Here is a 15748-nt window from a genome sequence, read left to right on the forward strand (position 1 = left end):
CTATGATCATCACTAGCGGGTGGACGACTTGGCGACTGCGTTGATATCCATTCGTCTGTGCACTGAGCTTGTTCTGGTTTCAAATTTGTCGAAATCGCGTAGTTTGAAGAATTTGAGTGATGTCTCTCATGTAAAATCAAGCCTTTTAAATTCCGCATAATATTTCATTAAAGATGCATCTATAGATCTCAAAAAAACATTCCAATGACTTTCATTGAGGTGTCCCAATAACGTTGATTTTGATTGAACTTGGGAAACACGCGAGGAAACGCCGAGGGGTCACCAAACTTGTGCGTCACGTCACGCATTGGCGGACGTTCACATAATTTACAACGCACCTTGGAGACCGACCTCATATGGGGTACATGTAGGTTTGAGCAGTCTCGAATAAAAACAATGATTATATTCTGCTGCAATGCATTATAATCGTTCTGAACAATGACATTTCTGGGAAAAGACAAAAACAAAAATGCATGAATGCGTTTCACATGATAGGATTCGTCGTTTTGAAATCAGTTGGACACGGAGCTAAATGTGTGAATGTGGGATAATATCGTGTGTTCTCTATACATTATTGTATCGACTCCGATGGCCACTAAGCTTTAATGTAACTAAATTAAGGTTGTTACAATTTAATAACGTAATGTCGCAGCTACTTGGGTGAGGCAGCTTGATCGAATTCTGTTGTATCTCCCCGACCCAGTGCAATGTATCCGGTTAGAATCAAAGTTCACGTGTCCCTTATTTGAGGGACCAAATTCTGCCGTAAATTCGCCCTTGGATTAAAAAATAAAATGGGATTTAAGAAAATAAAATGGGACTTTTAAGGTGTATTTTGGCGTCATTTTTCGGACATTTCAATCAATCCTGCCGGCTAAAATAGAGTCTAAGTTTTACCGTAGTCATTGACGTTTGTCTATTCAAGAGTACACGTGTATGATTTTTATCGTGACTAGCGTGAGCGGGTAAGCTTCCTTTCGAGAATGAGCTGTTATCACTGTGAACAATGTTAAATTATTCTTCAGATGACCAGTTTATTTTTTAAAAACAACAAATTTTTTTATTAGTCCCCGTTCGGACGCAGTCCGAAAACGGGGACTTATGTTTTGCCCTGTGTGCGTCCGTGCGTCCGTGATCACCTGTATCTCGAACATGCATGGACCGATTAAGTTCAAACTTCACTCATACATCACACCTTATATGGGACATATGCACATGCATTTTTTTCATGATCCGATTAACGATAGCCGAATAGCGGCCATTTTAAGGCCGAAAATGCATCAAAATCGCACATTTTCACCATTCTGGACCCGGATCTCAGTTATGCATGGATGGATTTTGTTCAAATTTGGTACATACATTAAACATAATAGGACCTTGATGCACGTCATTTTTTTTTTTGGATCGGGTTCGAAATGGCCGACTGGCGGCCATTTTGTTTTAAAGAATTCAGTTCTGGATCCGTATCCAAGACATGTCTGGATTGATCAAGTTCAAACTTCACACACACATGGTACATCATGTCACAAATAGATATGTGCATTTGTTTCATGATCTGCTTAACAATAGTGGAATGATGGCCATTTTAAGGCCGAAAATGCATCAAAATCACGTATTTTCACAATTCCAGAACCGGATCTCAGTCATGCATGGATGGATTTTGTTCAGATTTAGCACAATGTGTTGTACATATGCAGGTGCATTTCGGTCATGATCTGCTTTGAATGTATATGTCACTCAAATATGAACGGAACGGGGACGTGTCATTGACAATGACTTGTTTTTACTGCATTAATTGGAGTTTAATGTTTATTCCTAAAGATTAATGAGTCGTCAGTCACTTCATGCAAAATTTTGCAGGCGAAGCGCGGGCGGAGATTGACAGCACATCGCGTTTGTTATTGTTGTGCTGTTTAGAATTAGCTTTATTCAGCATTTAACCGATTGCCACTTTAATCTTTTGTGAAGGCGTCAACTGTTGACAAACAATAAAGACCCATAGCGGCTTCATCAATAATGTGCATGCTGGTCCAAGATAAATGCCGTCGGTCTCGTCGTTTCGCGACCTCAGACCAGGATGCGTTTAATACCACACCAAGGGACTAACATTGGATCAGTTTTATCCGTTATATTTTCCCGAACATGACACCTACCTACGTTCTGAATGTGTAACAGGGCCGCCATAAAATTGCATTCCAATGATTCGTTTCTGACATAAAAATGACATTCAATCACAGTCACTTTAACGCAAAATAAGACTGTCAGTGAGAACATGGATGTACTAACAAATATCACTGTTACTTAAAATCAGAGCATTGTACCGTCCGCTGTACATAAAACTCAAACAAAGGTCAATTTAATATTTCGAATGGACTGACGATATGACGCTGTTTACAGTGATTTTGTATTTTTCGCGGTTAAAAAACGGCGATTACGGCAACGAGAGTACAAAGATCTCGAGTGAAGATTTGTATTTTCCACAAACAATCTCAGACAAGTTCGCTTTAAATCCTCGCAACAAGAAAATATGCCGCTAAGACATCGGAGGCGAGGACTTATTTTTATTCACACAGTTCTAGCGGACTGACTCGCTCGCAACTGCTACGTTTAGTCACCGCCCCTCAACACATGAGGAACAGTGGTTTAGTGTACGCATGGAGGTAGAAAAGAGAAGGAGTGAGGACGCTATTGTTTCTGCTGGTTTCATGATGCTTTGGATTTGTTTACTCAGTACACATTGTAATTAGTTTGCAAACATGCTGTACAATGTCACAGTCAATCGGCTTACGTGTTTCGGCTGTATTCGGAAGCTTCATGAAGATTCTCAACGCACTGCGCATGCCCAAACAGATAACAATAATACAAAATGCAGCGAAAGACGTACGCTGAGTGTACTAAACGCCCAAAATCTATTACATCAAAAGGCGCGATTTTCGACATCTGCACAGTTCTGCACACCAATGAAAAATTACTCGTCAAAACATCTTGTTATAATCTTATCATGTATCTTTAAATTTCACTGCGAAAATTTGCGGGATTTTTTCAATTAATGTCCAAAGTTGGACGACTATTGCGATGAAAAATATCAGAAAAGAAGTAATCACACATCTTGGTAGTGTCCGTATGCAGAATTTCCGGTACCTACGAGTGTGAAATGACCTTTGCGATCCGATAAAGGTCATTGCGCATGCACAATTCTTTTATTTATGGTTTGCGCATTCAATTTTATAGACGATGTTTAAGGTAGCGGGACTATTATTTGCATACTTGTTTTCATCTTCTAATTGCGACTAAATGACTACAAATAGACCCAGGAAAGTATATATTTTTAGAATCGCCAGACTTCAAGCTTTTCACAAGTGTATTTTGCATGCCATTATCTGCATTCTACGACGCGTTACTCAATCAAAGGTGAAAAATTACTTTTTCTGTAAAAAAAAAAATTACGCATTTATGCTTGCGATAAGAAGTATTTTTTTCACTTTTCCTATTTGTTCAATAGTCTGGTAAATTGAATGTGTCTGGGTAGTTTTATTCAAGCAACGCGTTTTAAAAAATAGTGTCCTGAATTTCAATTACTGTTTTAGTCGCATTGCCCCCAACTCAAACCACAACTCGTTGGTAAATAATCAATGAAATAGTTTTCTCTCAAGTTCCTCTCATTGTCACCTTAAAGCTGTGAAAATTTGGTGTTAATCCGACGACAATAAGTATACGTTATTGACTCCTATGTGCGAAGCACAAAATGGGAGTCTTTGCAGTTAGTGTGTCTGTATGTGTGTGTGTATGTGTGTCCGACTGTTCCACTGCTATCTCAAGAACCATACATCGGTTTTTGATGAAACTTGGTGCATAGATGCTCTGGGCCAATGCGAAGATTTGATTAGGTTTTGGTAAAAATCCATGCTCGTTAATTACCTAATTTGCATGATAATTAGCTAATTTTTAGCTGTTCTATGACTGTTCCACTGATATCTAAAGAACCACTCATTGGATTTTGATGAAACTTGGAACATAGATGCTCTGAACTAATGCTAGGTTTTGATTAGGTTTTGGTTAAAATCCATGCTTGGTAATTACCTAATTTGCATGATAATTAGCTAATTTTTAGCTGTTCTATGACTGTTCCACTGATATCTAAAGAACCACTCATTGGATTTTGATGAAACTTGGTACATAGATGCTCTGAACATATGCGCAGATTTGATTAGTTTTTGGTAAAAATCTGTGCATATTAATTACCTAATTTGCATGATAATTAGCTATTTTTTAGTGGTTCCATGACTTTTCCACTGATATCTAAACAACCACTCATTGGATTTTGATGAAACTTGGTACATATATTTTCTGAACTAATGCTAGGTTTTGATTAGTTTTTGGTAATAATCCGTGGATACTAATTACCTAATTTGCATAATGATTAGTCAATTTTCGGTTTTTCCACTGATATCTCAAGTACTAATCATCACATTTCAATGAAACTTGGTACATAAATGTCATATGACACTGCACAGACCTGATAGTTTTTATGGTAATATCAGTACATGTAATTACCTAATTTGCATAATTAATTAATTTTCAGCTTTTGATATAAGTAGTGAGCATTACATTTCAATGAAACTTGGTACTTACATACTCAAGGACTATGCAGAGATTGATTGTTTCGGATAAATATTTGTGCATATTAATCACCTAATTTGCATAATTAATTAATTTTCAGCTTTTGATATAAGTAGTGAGCATTACATTTCAATGAAACTTGGTACTTACATACTCAAGGACTATGCAGAGATTGATTGTTTCGGATAAATATTTGTGCATATTAATCACCTAATTTGCATAATTAGTTAATTTTTTGCTTTTCCACGGGTATCTCAAGTACTAATCATCGCATTTCAATGAAACTTGGTACATAGATCCTTTAGGACTATGCAGAGACCTGATTAGTTTCAGGGTAAATAATTGTGCATATTAATTACCTAATTTGCATAATTAATTTTCAGCTTTTCTACTGATCATCACATTTCAATGAATCTAAAATTATGCAGAGACCCAATTAGTTTTTGGTAAATATTTGTGCATATTAATCACCTAATTTGCATAATTAACCAATTTCCAACTTTCACACTGATGTCTCAGGTACTCCCGTAAAAACCCTCAAATAAAAGCCACTTTGTAACACTTTCATTTCTGGGTGGTGCTTATTTGAGGTAACATGTTGACAACCCTGTAGCCAGTGGCTCTTAAACCAGGGTCATCAAACTTTTTCATTGTGAAATAGGGAAGGGGATAGGCAAACACACACACAACCAAAACAGACAAGTAATTATTAATGATGTATCATTGCAATTAATTTATTCTGTAAAAATACTGTTATGGGAATAACAAATGTCAAATAAATACGACGATTCGACGTTTCATCGACAATGTGTAGCAATGCCTGAAGTCACGTTTCACTGACAATGCGTAGCGATGCCTGAAGTCGGATTTGGTAGCACTCTCAGTGTCTGACCCAACACTCGAATCACTTGTACAATTGTTTACCAAGTTTGGTACGGCAAACTTTTTTCTTGAAAACTGGGAATAACTTGCGTGGCTGTGGCTGGCGTGGTGGTTGATTTGGTGACAATATAAAATAGTTTCGGATAGAATTGATCTGACCAGCAGCAACAGGAGAGGACATACTTGCAAAGGAAGCATGGAACGAATGATAAAAATGATGCCCAATCACTTGTATTTATGGCAAAAACAATAAATAAAAACACGTTTTTCTATAGATTTGTACAGCTTGGGTACTTGGGCATTGTTTTAATTGCGCTAGACTTCTGACAGTACAGCTTTGGTTTATATTTCCTGTTTCATAATCAAGCCAGCTTATAATGATATTCACGTACTTCACAGTCCACGCAAACAGGGTCAAACTATAGCCCCACCCCTATATAACCAAATACGAAACGATACCGAGAAAGTAACAATTACATGTATTAAAAATAATTTCCTGTGACCAATCGGAGAGACGAAATCATTCACGAAAGCCCAGGCCTGTTACAAGGCATTTTCTGATTGGTACAAGTTCAGATTATTTTCAATTCTCACAAATAGCTAATTTAAATATTTGGGTCAGGCGGGTCACGTAGACTTCACTTTGCTGTAAGACAAGTTGATCGCACAAGTTTGTGGAACTAATCCATTCGACTTCAATTTTGATTATTTTCGGCAAGAGAGTCCTCTCCAAACTAATGCCAGTTATTTTGTTACTTCCCTGAACATTTTGTCTCGAATCATCCAAAAACGAACGTCTCAAATAAAATGCAAAAAATAACCCAAAATCACGATCAGCGAGAGTGGGCTGCGTAATCATTACATTCTCACAGTCGGAGCTACGTCACGATCCCTCAAACGTTGCCATGACCGGATTAACACCTCTGTTTTCCCCCACACTAACCAAATTCCCCCCACGCTAAGGAAAAAATCTTTTGTTTTCTGCTGACTTCCTGTTGCGGTCCGTCTGTGAGAATGTATTTTCGATACCTCCGATTTTCCGATAAAGGCGTTCTAAAATCGTGACGTTCTTTACTTGGTTATAAAGACAACATTGACAATGAATATCTCAACGTGTTCTTCGGTGTTTCGGCAAAAAACATACTAGTAGTTACTACTGAATAGTTTGTGAATTGGTCGATTGTGTGTCAGAAATATAAAATGGACAAGTTGACAGTCACATTCACGCTCTCAGTGCATTTCTTTCGTCTATCATTCTTCCGTTCTCAATTACACAGGACATCAGGCAAGTTATGGGGATGATCTTTATTCGTCTCACACCTTCTGTGCGGCAATAAACAATGCAGGTGGAAGTGAGGCACGATAAGCTCGGTGTCTGCCTGATTGTAAACAACCGGGTGGCTGGCACTTATTTCTGGGTTCTTATTGACAAAACCACTCAACTCTTGGTGGCTCTTAATGGAGGGTTAAATGTAACAAATTTTCACTGAGTGGCTCTTAATTGAGGGTGACGCTTATTTGCGGGTTTTTATGGTAATCATCACATATCAATGAATGTTTATACATGGATGCTGTAGGACAATAGACAGACCTGGATAATTGTGGGTTAAAATCTGTACATATTAATTACCCAATTTGCATAATTAACCAATTTTAAGCTTTCACACTGATATCTAAAGTACTAATTTCCATTTTAATGAAACTTAGTACAAAGATGCTATAGGACAATGTACAAACCTAATTAGTTTGGGGTAAAACTCTGTTCATATTATTTCCCCAATTAGCATAATAATTCATAATTTTTTGGTTCTAATCACATTTCAATTAAACTTGGTACATAGAGTTTTTGTTACATTGCGCAGACCTCATTAGTTTTACAATCAAATCTGTTCATGTTAATTTTGTGATTTGCATAATTAGTTTTCAGCTAAGTAATTTCAAATTATTTTTAATGTGTCTCCAATACTCTCTGCACATGGGAGTTCTTTCTAAGCTTTCTTTGATTTTTTGTTAAAGACCTTGTATTTTGAAAAACATAAACTCCAAGAAAACGTCCATGAAGTAACAGCAAAGATTTTCAAGCTTGTTTATCGGCACAATCAATTCGTTTTCCCATCAAGGTCTGTTTTACCATGTGTAGGGACATCCAAATGTGTAAGGGTATTGGAAACCAACAAAATAAAGGAATGGGATAGCTATAATTGGATAAATTCGGCATATGAAAACACCAAAATCAATGATTTTTTCAGTGGATGTGTGACCTTGTGTCTGACACATTCATATGCAAATGACTAATCTGTGAAACAAACAGGGGCGGAGACAAACCACTCAAATGTTTGGAAACACTCATTGTGTGTCAGATAGCTACTGATAACACATCCTAACATTGCTTTGTCTTGAGTTTATCTTTGAAACTTATAGGCACACAGATTAAACCTGTGTTGTTGATTTTGGAAAACACTACTGAGGCTGCCTTGCTTCCCTTCAGAAAATCTACATTTTAACCAACTTACATGACATTCTATGTTATATTGACTTTATCATATGAAAGTTTATGGTGCATTTCATCAATTAATAAATAAATGTGAAATCCGTAATTTTCAACACAAATAATAGTCTCGCTACCTTAAACGGAATTTATTTTTTTCAGTTCTTCTCTCGTTTTCTTGTGTAAATAAGCGGCTATCATCATGTAGATAAAACGACTTCTAAACAAAAACAATAAGTGGCTTAAACAGACCGAAGACAAAAGATGTTTATAAGATTAACATGGGCTTAAATAGCGTCTTCACTCCTTCTCTTTTCTACCTCCATGGTGTACGGTACCACACACGCACAAAAATAATCGTAGACATTCAGAAATTCGATACATTTCAACACATGTAACTTGAAAACAAGTGGCTAGGACATCAGACTTAATTTTATTTCACACAATGCCGATGTAGCTAGCACTCGCAACTACATACAAACACCACTAGCAACTGCTATTTTTAGCGCTAGCAACTGCCATTTTCGAGCGCTAGCAACTGCCACTTTCGAGCGCTCGCAACTGACACATTTTGCTACTTGCTACTCGCAACTCACCACTCGCAACTGGCGTATTTATGCACCCTTACATACCTCATTTTGGACTTGCTTTGTCAGTTTTCATTCAAACTTTGTACTTAGATTATACATGTTAGGATACATGTCCATGACGATTTGTTTCACAATTGGATCAAAGATGGCCAACTGGCAGCTATCTTGTTTTTTGAAAATGTTGTATTTTGGACATGCTTTGTCAGTTTTTATTCAAATTTAGTACATAGATCATACATGTTAGGATACATGTCCCAACCGTCCGTGAGTTCCCGAGTCTGTTCGTGCGCCAGTCTGTCCAGAGTTATATTTCAGAATCCTGTGGACTGATTCTGTTCATTCTTTGCATGTGCCTAGTACCTTATGTGGAACATATGCACATGCAGTGGTTTAGCAATTTGAATCAAAATGGCCGACTGGCAGCCGTCTTGTTTTTTGAAAATGTTGTATTTTGGACATGCTTTGTCAGTTGTCATTCAAACTTGGTACATAGATTATACATGTTAGGATTTATTTCACAATTGGATCAAAGATGGTCGACTGGCAGGCATCTTGTTTTTTTGTTTTTTTTTATGCGGTATCTTGGACGTGCTCTGTCTGTTTTCATTCAAATCTGGCACATACAGGTACTTTATACATGTTAGGATGCATGTCCATGACAATTTGTTTCAAAATCTGGTCAAGGATGGCCGATTGACAGCCATCTGACTTTTTGGCCTCACTACTATATTTCCACAATTTATGTACTATTTTCATTCGTATTTGGCTCATACATCATACATATCAGTGTGTTTCATAGTTAGATCAACGATGGCCGAATAACGGCTGTTTTTATTTTTGGCCATATTACTACTACACGGAACACGTGTTTTGGTGTAAATAAACAAACTGTTGTATACGCCACTTGAACCTCAAGTTTTAAGGACACGCTCGCGACAACCCCTCCGCTTTAATATGACGAGCACAAAGAGAACTTTCAAAAATTTAACGGGGACTGTGTCATTTTCAATGACTTGTTGGTTCCTGATGCATGTCATTTTACTTTTCAGACTAGATTCATAATGCCTGACTGGCTGCCATTTTTTTTGCTAATGAATGTTATTCTAGTGCCATATCTCTGATATGCTTTGACTGATTATGTTCAAATTTTATGTATTCATTATACATCATGTCATAGATATACAAATGTATTCAAAATAGCCGACTTGTGGCCATTTTGTTTTAATTAATGCTGTTCCAAAGCAATATCTTTCAATATGGACAAGTACTCATTTGATGATCTGATACAACATGACTGAATTATAATCATGCATCATCTTCTGGATCCGTACTTCTGACATGTTTATGTTCCAACTATATTACTATAAACAAAACTAAATATCTTAAATTTGATAACTAATGGGGACTGTACTATGCATGGCTTGTTTTTAGCTCCACTGTCGAATTTGTAGAGCGGAGCTTATCATATGAGTGATTGTGCGCCGCCATCGTCGTCGTCCGGGTCAATGTTTTACTTCTTCTTGAAAACTACAAGTCTGATTGTTTTGATACTTGGTGTATCTTGGCTAGACCTCTCAGATTTGTTCATTTTGTAATGATATCTTCAATTCTCTAATTTTGGTGAATATTTTTGGTTAAAAGTGGTATTTTCGACTTCTTGTTAAAAACCGCAAGTTCGATTGCTTTGATATTAAATATATTAGGTACTAAATATGGACCTTTCTCAGATTTGATCATTTTGTGATGATATCTTTAATTCTCAAATTTTGGTGAATATTTTTGTAATTTTTGGTAAAAAGTGATATTTTCGACCTCTTGTTAAAAACGGCAGGTCCAATTGCTTTGATATTATTACATATATACATGTAGATAATACATGTGGACCTCTCTCAGATTTGTTCATTTTGTGATGATATCTTTAATTCTCTTATTAGCCCCCGCCGGGCGGGGGGCTATTAATTTGGGTCGTGTCTGTGCATCAGTGTGTGCACATTTTCACGTTACCAGCTTTTTCTCACACATGTGTGATCCAATTCAGTTCAGAGTTGGTACAGAGACAGGAATTGATGGTACTATTATGCACATCAAGTTATTTTTTGGATTCTTCAAAGATTCACTGTGTTTTTCTTTGATTTTTAACATTTTTCCTTCAAAACTGATGGAAAATCCGACTTTTCTCGAAATTACTCGTGTTTAATCCGAGTTTTGATGACGCAAACGCAGTTCTCATCTCGGTGGAAATCACAGTCGTTTTTGTGTAAGGATATTGTATCCCGGAATTGTATTTTTATTCGCGCAACGCTTATATGGACGAAATTGTGTCTCGTCAATTTCAAAGGTAAGAAACTGTGCTTGTTATGGTATTTATACACTTTGTATTATCGTTTGTGTCTCGGGATCGTGAGAAACTCTTGCTAACCTGGCGAGAGCTTCGCCAGAAAAACTGCCTTTCTATTATTGTTGTAGGAACTGATTATGTATTGTGTAGATTGAAAGTTTACCTCGTGATTTAAGAGGTTTGCAGTGCTCTCACCGGGATTCAAACGTCGTGGTGGTGTCGGCGCAATGCTGCTCTGAGACGCTTGCCAGACTCCCAGACTCTGCCTCGATCAAAATCATTATCGCCATGCATGATTTCCGCAACATTTACATTTGTTTATGATTTCCACAGCTATTGTTCTATGAGATGCGACCTCGCTGTTCATAAACAGCCATAAACAAGTTTAGTTGGGTCGGCATGTACTCATTGCAAGTGTTGGTTTATTTACGTAATCCACTGATCACGCCATAGGCGAAGTTAAAAATATGTCGCTTCTCAGGAGAGCTTGCCCACAACGCTAAATATCCCAAATAAACGTACCGGTACGTTTATTTTTTTCCCAGAAAAATTTATTTATTTTTGACTCCCATGTGCGAAGCACAAAATGGGAGTCTTTGCAGTTAGTGTGTCTGTGTGTGTGTATGTGTGTATGTGTGTCCGACTGTTCCACTGCTATCTCAAAAACCATACATCGGTTTTTGATGAAACTTGGTGCATAGATGCTCTAGGCCAATGCGCAGATTTGATTAGGTTTTGGTAAAAATCCATGCTCGTTAATTACCTAATTTGCATGATAATTAGCTAATTTTTAGCTGTTCTATGACTGTTCCACTGATATCTAAAGAACCACTCATTGGATTTTGATGAAACTTGGTACATAGATGCTCTGAACATATGCACAGATTTGATTAGTTTTTGGTAAAAATCCGTGCATATTAATTACCTAATTTGCATGATAATTAGCTGATTTTTAGCTGTTCCATGATTGTTCCACTGATATCTAAACATCCACTCATTGGATTTTGATGAAACTTTGTACATACATGCTCTGAACTAATGCTAGGGTTTGATTAGTTTTTGGTAATAATCCGTGGATACTAATTACCTAATTTGCATAATGATTAGTCAATTTTCGTTTTTTCCACTGATATCTCAAGTACTAATTATCACATTTCAATGAAACTTGGTACATAGATGTCATATGACACTGCACAGACCTGATAGTTTTTATGGTAATATCAGTTTATATTAATTACCTAATTTGCATAATTAATTAATTTTCAGCATTTGATATAAGTACTAATCATAACATGTCAATAAAACTTGGGACATAGATGTCATAAGACACTGCACAGACCTGATAGTTTTAGGGTAATATCAGTACATATTAATTACCTAATTTGCATAATTAATTAATTTTCAGCTTTTGATATTTCAAGTAGTAATGATCATGTTTCAATGAAACTTGGTACATAGTTACTTGAGGACTGTGCAGAAACCTAATTAGTTTTGGGGTAAATATTTGTGCATATTAATCACCTTATTAGCATAATTAGTTAATTTTCAGCTTTTCACCTGATATCTCAAGTACTAATCATCACATTTCATTGAGACTTGTTACATAGATATTCTAGGACTGCAGAGACCTGATTATTTTTGGGATAAATAATTGTGCCTATTAATTACCTAATTTGCATAATCAGTTAATTTTGTGCCGTTCTATGGCTGTTGCACTGATGTCTAAAAGCTACTCATTGGATTTCAATGAAACTTTTAAAGAGTACCCATCACATTTCAATGAACCTAGGACTATACACCATATTAGTTTTTGGTAAATATTTATGCTTCTTAATCACCTAATTAATCTAATTAATTAATACTGATATCTCAAGTATTGATCATCACATTTGAATAAAACTTGGTACATAAGTGCTCTAGGACAATAGACAGCCTGATTAATTTTGGGTTAAAATCTGTTCATATTAATTCTCTAATTAGCATAATAATTAATATTATTTTGGTTCTAATCACATTTCAATGAAACTTGTTACATTGTGCAGACCTTATTAGTTTTACGCTTAAATCTGTTCATATTAGTTGCCTAATTTGCATAATTAGTTTTCTGCGTTTCCATCAACATCTCAAGTTCAAGTAATTTTGAATTAATTTTGAATGTGTCTCCAATACTCTCAGCACGCGGGAGTTTTTTCTAAGCTTTCTTTGATTATATTTGGTGGAGCTGCTCATATATCATTCGCATACATTTTTGTATGTATTGTGCAGTTTCCCAGCCAGTCCGACTCGAGTAGTGATTGGTTTGCTATTTCATTACATCTTGCAGCCTTTCAAACAGTATATTGCTACACATGCATCAATTGTTGTCCATGTATATTCCTAATTGCTCAGTGAAAACTTGCAATTTCTTTCTGGCTGGTATAAATATATTAAGTAATATGTTTTCGTACTGAAAAGATGGTACACAAATATCTTTTTTAATTAAATTTAACAGCTAATGGGAGCACATATGCTACAACCTCTGCTTACCGGTACTTTTGACTAAATGTTTTTTTGTTTTTTTCAGGTGCAGAGCCAGAATTTTTTTCTCAGAAAGCAAAGCCACTGAAACTGCATATATTACAAAAGCATACTATTCTCTGCATGTCTGACAATTGTATAAAGTTTTGCAGGTCGTCTTTTTTTTTTCTTTGAGAAGTGCTGTCACCCAAAGCATAAATATGTGTTTCTCTGTACATAAAAGTTCAATTTCACATGATTTGTTAATATTAATGTATGATTATAAAAACTTGATAATATTTTTATGGATTCTTGCACTTTATTTGTATCATTGTCATATGAGAAGTACTCTTGTCCTTATTTAGAGATATTGAAACTAATTCAGGGCCACAAACTACATGTATTTCTGTACATGAAGTACATGGGAAGTAAAGTTGTTGACACAGGTAATGTACACCAAGGATCATTGCAGTTTCTCAGTTCCTCATCTGGTGCTAGTACTTGTATGACAAACGGTATCTTTGCCCTGTTACTGACTAAAATATCAGAAGTTTTTCACTGGAACAGTTCTGTGATTGACAGTGTTCTTGTATTAGGAATACAGTTGCACAAGGAAGTTTATCCAAACAGACACAGATCTGATTTGCATACTTGCATGTCATTTACATGTTGTACTTGTTTGTTGCTCTGGTGTTCTTGCTGAGACCAGAATGAAAATGCCATAGAAATCATGTTTGCCAATTTATGTCCATGCCAAAAACTGGACAAATTATATGTTGCAACTTTCAAATGACAACAAGGCAGTTTCATTCATGACCTGTTTGATTGGATAATTTTTTACGACTTGGAGGTCCTTTTTTTTCCTCAAAAATCTATAAAAAAAAACAAGCTTTTTCTAGCTGTTACCAGCTTTTTCTCAGATATGTGTCATCCAGTTTTGTTCAAAGTTGGTACAGGAACAGTTAATAATTGTTTACAAGTGCACATCGCATTATATGTTTAACAAGTTAGAAATTGTCTCAGAAATTCCAAATGAATAAATTTTTACCCCACCCGCCAAGATATAAGTTTTTAAATTTTTTTCTGAGCGGGGGCCATGACATGTCATGTCTTGTTTTGGTGAATATTTTTTTTAAGTTTGTTCATTTCATGATGATGTCTTCAATTCTCTAATTTTAATGAATAATTTTGTCATTTTCGGTGAAAAGTAATATTTTCGAATTCTTGTTGAAAAAAGCAAGTTACTTTGATACTATACATATTGTTCATTAGTCCCCGTTCGGACGAAGTCAGAAAACGGGGACTTATGTTTTGTCCTCCGTGTGTCCGTGCGTGTGTGTGTGTGCGTGTGTGTGTCTGTGCGTGCGTCCGAACCGGTATCTTAGAAATGCCTGGACCAATCACAATCATACATCATACATGATATCATACATATGCACATCAATTTGTTTAACGATCTGATTCAAGATGGCCGAATGGCGGCCATTTTAGTACTAAAAATCATCAAAATCAAGCATTTCCTGGCTGTTTACAGATGGATTTTGTTCAAACCTTGTATATACATTGGACATTATAGGACCTTGAGGAACATCTTTTTTTTTTACGATCTGATTCAAGATGGCCGAATGGCGGCCATTTTTGTGCTAAAAAATCATAAAAATCCGGCATTTCTCTGCTGTTTACAGATGGATTTTGTTCAAACTTGATATATACATTAGACATTATGGGATCTTGATGCAAATAATTTTGTTTTTCAGATAACATTCAAAATGGCCGACTGGCGGCCATTTTGTTTTAATGAATGGGCTTCTAGACCCATATTTCCAACTTGTTTTGACTGATTATGTTCAAATTTTAAATATTCATTATACATCATGTCATAGATAGACAGATATATTGGTTTGACGATCCTATTCAAAATGGCCGAATGGTTGTTATTTTTGTGCTAAAAAATCATCAAATATCAAGCATTTCTGGCATTTATGGATGGATTTCGTTCAAACTTGGTACATACATTAGACATTACGGGTTCCTGATGCACGTCATTTTATTTTTCAGATCAGACTCAAAATGGCTGTCCGGTGGTCATTTTGTTTTAATGAATGTGTTTCCAGACCCATATGTCTGACTTGTTTTGACTGATTATGTTCAAATTTTTAATATTCATTATACGTATATTCATAATGGCTGATTTTGCTTTAATTAATGCTGTTCCAGAGCAATATCTCTCAATACTCATTTGACGATCAGATACAAATGTCAATCATTTTAATGTTAAAAAATCATATTTCTGACATGGTTATATTCCAGTTATATTACTATAAACAAAATTAT

General features: G+C 35.9%; 1 protein-coding gene across 2 annotated transcripts in view; it reads left to right on the forward strand.

The window, feature by feature from the left end:
• LOC100371347 (cohesin subunit SA-1-like) overlaps positions 1–15748 on the forward strand; it is a 311470-nt gene that overhangs the window by 209086 nt on the left and 86636 nt on the right. The window lies entirely within an intron of this gene.

Source organism: Saccoglossus kowalevskii, chromosome 1 (assembly GCF_978046115.1).
Source record: "Saccoglossus kowalevskii chromosome 1, keSacKowa6.1, whole genome shotgun sequence".
In the NCBI taxonomy this organism is placed as follows: domain Eukaryota; kingdom Metazoa; phylum Hemichordata; class Enteropneusta; family Harrimaniidae; genus Saccoglossus; species Saccoglossus kowalevskii.